The sequence below is a fragment of the Pipra filicauda genome, unplaced genomic scaffold, assembly GCF_003945595.2.
Source record: "Pipra filicauda isolate LSUMZ 115617 unplaced genomic scaffold, ASM394559v2 scaffold64_size3178608_pilon, whole genome shotgun sequence".
Taxonomy (NCBI): Eukaryota; Metazoa; Chordata; class Aves; order Passeriformes; family Pipridae; genus Pipra; species Pipra filicauda.
Genome location: NW_024104809.1, coordinates 321,159 through 326,578, shown reverse-complemented (window position 1 = coordinate 326,578; position 5,420 = coordinate 321,159). Strand labels below are relative to the sequence as shown.

At 50.2% G+C, this 5,420-nt stretch overlaps 1 long non-coding RNA gene across 1 annotated transcript; it reads left to right on the top strand.

Annotated features, from left to right (window-relative positions):
• Positions 1-730: 730 nt before the first annotated feature.
• Positions 731-1,959, top strand: LOC120324686. Its single transcript, XR_005566175.1, has 2 exons — positions 731-1,043; positions 1,401-1,959. It is a non-coding gene; the product is annotated as an uncharacterized LOC120324686 (long non-coding RNA).
• The last annotated feature ends 3,461 nt before the right edge of the window (positions 1,960-5,420 follow it).

The following is a 5,420-nucleotide window of genomic DNA, read 5'->3' as shown; positions in this document are numbered from 1 at the left end:
GGCGGCACCCGCACCGCCTCCATCCCGGGGGTCAGGCGGGGTCAGGCTGGAAGGGAACACAGCGGTTCATCGGGTCCGGCCTCCCTGCTCGAGCAGGGCCGTCCCACAGCACAAGGATCCTATGGCACACAGATCCTATGGCACAGGACCGCGTCCCGACGGCTCCGGGATCTCTGTCCCCTCCCCAGCCCTCGTGAACAAACAGGCGCCGCCAACTTTTCCCAGCGCCGCGGCCGGAGGAGGAGGAGAAGGAGAAGGAGGAGCAGTGGCGCGGGAGTGTGGGGGGGATAAGCGGGGGGGTGGAATATCGGTGCCAACTCTCCCTCTCCGGCCGCGCGCCCTCGGGGGAGCGGCCCCGCCGGATGCCAAACTTTTTTTTCGGGACGGTGGAAAAAACTCCGGGCGGCGGCGTGTGCGGGCTGTCCCCCCTCCCTCAACACGGGCTGTTCTCCCTCCCGGAGCAGGGTCTCTCTCTCTTTCCCCCTCCCTCTCCTGCGGGACGCGGGAGCCCCTCACCCCCCACCTACCCCGTCCCCTCACCCGCCCCGCCCCCCGTGGGCGTGTCCCGGCGCGGCCCCGCCCCCGCCCGCGCGCTGACCCCGGAAGCGCCGGTACCTCTCTCATCTTCCCGCGCCCCCCGCGCGCGCCGCCGGCTCGCGGCACTTTCAGAGGCGGCCGCCGCCGCCCCGCGGGGGCCCCTCATTGGCCCCGGGCCCCCCCGCCCCGACGGGCCGCTCCCATTGGCTCCCAGGGCCGCCACTCACGGTCCGCCCCGCCCCCCCCCGCGCCGCCGCCTGGGCCCGCCCCGCTCCTCGCGGCTCGGCTCTAATTCTCTATAGGCGAAGCCGGCCCGCTACGCGCCGCTTCTATTGGAAGGTGTGAACGTCGGTCAAACCATCGGCGCCTCTGACTGGCCTGATTTTAGAAAGCCAGCGGCCGCCCTCTCCGCCCGCGGGCTGTGATTGGCTTCGCGGGGATGTCACTCTCTCCAGCAGCCGGGCGCCGATTGGTCGCCGCCAGGGCGCCCGCCCCGCAGGCAGCAGGTTCGGTTGCGCTCCCCCGCGCCCCGCCCCCCCCGCCCGCTGCGCATTTTCTATTTCCCGCTTTATTTATTTATTTCCCTCCATAAACTTAAATGACCCCTTGGGGGCGGGGCCGGGGCGGGGCCGCGCGGGCACGGGCGGCCAATAGGAGCGGGGGAGCGGGGCGGAGCCGCGGTGCTCCAGGCCAATGGGAGCGCAGCGGACGGGCCGCGCGCGGCCAATGGGGGGGCGTCCCCTGCCCGGAGTGCGCGGGGGGTCCCGGCGGGGGGGGACGAGGATGGGAAGGGGACCAAGGGGTCTGGAGGTTGTCCCGCGGATGGGAGGAAGGGACACGTATAATCACTTCCTTTCTCGCAGGCCTGTGCCGCGGGAAAGCGCCCGCCCCGCAGCCTGTCCCAGGCCGGTCTCGGCTGCTCATCCTGGGAAGCAGCGAGGGAAAGGCGTTTTCCCAGGAGTGCTCCAGTCCCTGCCATGGCCCTGGGACGCCTCGCCCCGACACAGGGCGCTGTGGGACCTCTGTGCTGAGGGCTGAGACCCCCTCAGACAGAGCCAGCAGGTGTTTGTAGAGCAAAGGCTCATTTGCAAGTGCTGGGTTTGCAGCCGAGTCCGAACCGAGGAGACCACGGGAATTCTCAGCCCCAAGACCCGCTTGTTGGTTGCTGGTTCCTCCGGAAGGGAAGTTGGCTGTGTCAGGCTCCATCCTTTCCCATGGAAAAGGCCAAGACCTTCCTCAGTTGTTATACCATTAGTATGTTTATAGAGCTTTTCACCATCCTTAACACCTCTTTGTTTTTCGGGGTGTTTTTGGTTTGCTGGTTTTTTTGGTTCTGACAAAATTCTCCACCTGACCTACCTTTCTGCTTTCTGAATGCTGCTTTTTTATTTCAGGTCAAATAAAACTCATGCTTTATCCAAATTAATCTCTTGCAGTACTTCCTTTTCCTTCCTGTACACCAGAGTAGTTGACATTTGGTGGCTATCAAGCCTTTGAAGAACCCTGAGCTTCCTATTTCCTTTTTTCCTGATGAACTACTCCTTTGTGATCCAACATAACAGTTCTCCCAGTTCCCTCATCCTGGAGGTTGGTTATGTTCGCTGTTCTCTGTCCTTCCCTTTGCGCGAACCATCCAATTTAAAGTTATCACCCTTATCCAAGTTGCCTCCCGTGTTCCTAATCACAAGTATTTTTATCTGTCTCTTGGAGCCACACGGGGAAGCACTCCTATTCCAGATGGTTTCTCCATCTTCCACGTCAAAGTTTGTCACAATGTTTTCCCGGAAACATCCCTTGTTGGGGTCCTTCTTGCACAATGGGGTGTCCCATTGCCATGCTCTTGGGTGATTCTGCTGGCTGATTGCACAAAGCTCCTCTGTCTCATGAACTGGGTTTTGTAGGAGGTCCTCACCAGGACAGTGCCCAGCTTCTTTCCTCTCATCGTGCCCAGGGGCTTCTCTCAAAGCAGCACTTCTGTAGCACACTCAGCTTCAGAAAAGGTGTGTAGAAAACAAGGCCATCTCTCTTCCTCCCCCTAATACCTCCTTGAACAAGGCATTACCTTTGTATTTGTATTCCAGTCATATGGTTTACCCCACTACTCCTCTGTTGCTCCAATTAGCAGATACTCTTTATTTTTTAGTCTATGTAGCCCTTTGTGTTTTGGAGAAATTTTTGGGTTCGGTGGGTTCTTTAATATAATGGCAGTAAGTAAATGACAACTGATAGTAAAAGAAGGTAAGGACCCTCCTAAGACTCAGCTCAGCATTGTAGTGAAGCACTTGGATTTTAAGCACGGGTGTAAACTGACTGCACAGCTACTTGAATGTAAGCATATGCTGAGGTTCTGTGCCGAATCAAAGCTTTAATTTCCTTCTCATTTCTTGTGGCCTGTTCTGCATTTTTAAGCTGAGACTGAGTGTGAAATAAAATACTTAGAAAAATAATTTCTCTAGGGCATATTCTGTTTGATAATGTTATACCTGGAACTTCATCTGGGCTGTCAAAACAGTGATGCTTGACGGTAAAACCGAGCACACCTCATATACATAAATCTTTCACAGCCTGTAACTAAGTATCGAGAATTAGTTGAAGGCTCCTCTAGCTGAGTTATTTCACTGAGTGAGAAATGATGCGACCATTAGAGAGCAGGTACCTCCCAGCTAGTAACTCCAGGTAACAACAGGTAGAAGTGGCAATGAATAAATATGTGGATGGATACTTATGAGGCACACTGTGAAAGGACAGGGGATTTTAAAGAAATGCAGAAGAGGAAATTCCTCTCCTTGAACAGCATTTATTGTCCACCATGGATCATGAGGCTGCATTTCTGGTGGGAATTGCAGTTGTATCAGAAATGCCCAACAAGTTATCGGTGATTTACTGACAAAGGAGGGAACAGTATTTCCAGTAGTGATGTGGGTCTGCTTATTTTTGATGTCATCATTGACAACTGTGAGATGCCTTTAAAATCTGTGGTAAGAAAGCTCCCAGAGGATGTGATGAGAACCAATTGCGATAATTTGAGGAAGCGATCCAACCAACAACCTGGTATTGAATAGAATTGCTTAGCATGGTGTAGAAATATAAATCAATTATAGAAAGAGTTAAGGAATTTCCTCCTGGAACAGGAATAAATAAGAAGGCAAAAAGACTATAGAAGAGGACTGAAGAGGTCAGGATAGATCACCAAGGACATAAAAAATAAAGGTGAAAAGGGTAAATCTCATTCCGGGGTATCCAAACAGGAGAGTCGTACTTAAAGTAATCCCAGGGAGAAATAGTTCTTCTATACTCAGTGCCAAGGAGGCCTCAGCTGGAATACTGTGTTTGGTTTCAGACACTGCATTTAAAAAAGGTTCTAAAGATTAGAGACTGAAATCTTTGAAGTGGCAATGGTAATGATCTTAGAAAACGTGGCCAACAAGAGAAGGGAAAAAGAACTAGATTTGTTTAGAAAAGGGACAAAAGAATGAGGGGAACAGTACCAAGTTCTAGCAATAAGTAGAATTACTGTGGAGGAAGATAAATAAATTGTTCTCCAAATCCACTGTGTCAAGACAAAAGGTAACAGCAGCATTTTAGTTCAGATATTGGGAGAGCCCTTTGTGGTTTCAGCTGTGTAACAGAGTCTTTGGAGGCCATAGGATCCCCGATGTTGAATGCTTTTAAACCTACAACAGACTGGAGCCAGCCAGGCTCCGGACAGTTGCCCAGCAAAGCAGGAAGATTTGAGGGGCGTGTTGCCTTGCTTTGCTGGGACAGACTGGGAACTGCAACACTGCGAACAAAGCATCTGTGAGAAACAACCCAAACCTCCCCAGGTCTTTCAGCAACAGCCAGTCAGCTCCGCGGTAGCATATCACCTAAGTAGGAGCATTTTCCAGCTTTTGCTTAGTTGTGTTGTCAGGTTTCATGTCAAATTGGAGATGACAAATATAGTCAGGACACCACCCTGGGAGACTCCCAGGCACTGGGTGTCAGATACTGTCAACTGTTGCCTACGCTTGTCCCTGCAAGATCTTTTAGGTCTGTCCCAGCGTTACATTCTTATGAGCAGAGGTTTGACGAGAAGAGCATTATAACAAAAGGCCACTCTGTAGATCTACACCTCTGTGCTGCTTGAGCTAAAATCCCATAGGGAACAATTCCTTTCACGCTAATAGAGTTGCAAGAAAATGCTTCTATTTGTGGAGTCATTTGAAACAGATGTTAAAAATAAGGTGTCTGGTCACACAGTAAAAGGACTGGTAAGACTGGATTCTCATAAACAGCAACGTTGAAATGTTACATTTTTTAGCAACTTTATGCATATGAATATCAAATTCCATATAGATGTTTACTGAATTCAAGGTTTGGGGGCTGAATGTCCTACCTTAATTGGCAGGAATGGAGAAATAATCCCTCATCAGACAGAGTTCATAGTAAAAGCATAAAAAGTCTAATTTATTGCATTCTTTGAATATGACTTCATTTTCGAGCATTTTGCGACAATCTGACCCAATATTGCACTGATTCAGACAATAGAGCTGTTCTATTGTACTTTAATGGCTGGAAATGTAATTTGCTTCCTGTTTAATATTTAAGCCAGCAATAATATCAAAAAGGCTTATTGCTCCTAAGAAAAGATGAAAGGGGCATAACTCTTTAGGTTTTTTTTGTGTTCAAAATTTGACCTACTTAAAAAACACTAGAAACTCATGGGAATGGTCCTCAGAATTAAAAATACCAATATAAGATTGTTGCCTGGGAATTTTGAAATACATCACTTCTAGCTCATTGAAAAGCAGAATTTCCCTCCCAAGAGAAATCCAGATAATTCAAAATTAATTTTGTCCCAAAATACTGATTTAACAGTTTTTTTCACAGAAAATTAGGTTTGA